General features: G+C 32.9%; 1 protein-coding gene across 1 annotated transcript in view; it reads left to right on the plus strand.

The window, feature by feature from the left end:
* LOC127741221 (serine/threonine-protein phosphatase 7 long form homolog) overlaps nucleotides 1–1,846 on the plus strand; it is a 32,125-nt gene that overhangs the window by 28,115 nt on the left and 2,164 nt on the right. The gene's annotated exons all lie outside the window — the stretch shown is intronic.

A 1,846-nucleotide genomic window follows, 5' to 3' on the forward strand; every position in this document is an offset into this window, starting at 1 on the left:
ATGATAGTGAATTGAAGCATTTTCACCATTTAAACAATAATTAATAGCAAAATTATAAATTTTACATTACATACAAATCAATATATATAGGTGTTTCAGAGCTTTTTTAGAACCGGATGATTAGGTTTGAATGAGAGGTTCAAACGTTGAAGAAGGTGGTCTCCGATTTGCTTTACGTTTGGAAGTCGCTGTCCGAGTTATGTATGTGAGAGAATGAGAGGGTAATACATGCAAAGACGTTCCGATGCCTAAGTTAGCAACGGGTAAGCAGGTTTAGAGTATATTGGAACTTAGATTTACTGAGTGTGTCAGTGTATTTATAGGTGATGATCCAATAACTACCGTGTAGTTCCACTTCTGAAGGTAGATAACCGTCCCTTTATCTTAGATTATTGATATATCTCTTCTACAAACAGGTGAGAGATTTTAGGGGACAGTTACTAAGTGTTATCTACTAGCTTATGTTGAATTCGACCTCTTTGAGAAAGTCGAATAAACGGTAAAGATCATTTTTGGATTGGGTCTTTTTGACTTACTTAAAGTTGAACTATAATATTAGATCAGAACATGAACAATAGAGTATAAATTTAAGTTTCCATAAAAATATAAAACTTCTTATCATTAAATAATATTATTTATATATATATATATGCAACGTCTTTTGACAATAAAAAATTGTGACTATCTTAAGTACCTTATCTATTTTTTGCAAATAGAAATTATCAAGTAGTTTATAAATGTAAAATATCCTATTGTCAAAATAACATTTTGTTAGTAAATAAAGAAACAATTTCTGCGTCACATTCCCCTATAACAGTGAATTGGAATGGGCAAATGTGTCCATGAAGATGAGAGTTTTTTAATTTTGATATGGGGATGGCGTTGGTGTTGTGCGACGTTATGAGGGTTTGGGGTGTTTGACGGAGATGTGACGGCGCTGGTAAAGAAATCGGTGGCACCGATTGGGGGGAAGGAAAACGGTGGCACCGATTTGTGGGAGAGGGAGGTGCCGAAATCGGTGGCACCGATTGGTGACCCGTTGCCACATGTCCCGCATGCAGGTGGCTCCCGTGGTGCAGCCCGTGACCCTTATCCCCGTATACCCCTCTCTCTTTCACTCTCCAACACTCTCTCTTTCACTCTCAACTTTCCCTTTCTTCTTCCTCTCAACCCCACACACCCCCCCCCCATTGTTGGACCACCACAGATCAGGGAAAGAAAAAAAAATGCCAAAAAAAAGAAAAACTAAGGAAGTAAATCAACCGGAGCTTCATATTGTTAATTATCTTGGAGATCCAAATCATGTAAGTTTTTTTTTCATAATTTTATTTAATGATAATGATAGTGATAATTTTAGATTTTATTAACAGTATATATTGTAATGACACTAAGTAGAAATTAGAAATTAAACATATATGTATGTATTTTATTATTAGGTGGTTAGAAATAGAAATAAAAATAGGAATAAACCTTGTATGTATGTATGTATGTATGGAGATGAGATGAATGTTTGTTTGTTGAGATGAATGTTTGTGGCTGTTTTGTTTGTAATGGTGATGAAGATGAAGCTCTCTGGATCTCTGGGTAGTGTATTTTAATGTAAGAAAAAGGGAAAAAAATATTTGAAAAAATAGTACATTAAAAAAAAAGAAAAGAAAATCTGTACCTAATAAATTGAAATAGGGAGATATTAATATATTGTTGTTGTTACTGTCAGTATTAGTAATCGAATTTAATTAACGGTAACGATTAATAATGAAAATTTTATTAGTTAATTTATTTATGATCGTTAATTATTATGATTAATAATAAAATTAGTATATATACTGTTAGAATAGTAATAATA

The sequence above is a fragment of the Arachis duranensis genome, chromosome 8, assembly GCF_000817695.3.
Source record: "Arachis duranensis cultivar V14167 chromosome 8, aradu.V14167.gnm2.J7QH, whole genome shotgun sequence".
NCBI classification, from domain to species: domain Eukaryota; kingdom Viridiplantae; phylum Streptophyta; class Magnoliopsida; order Fabales; family Fabaceae; genus Arachis; species Arachis duranensis.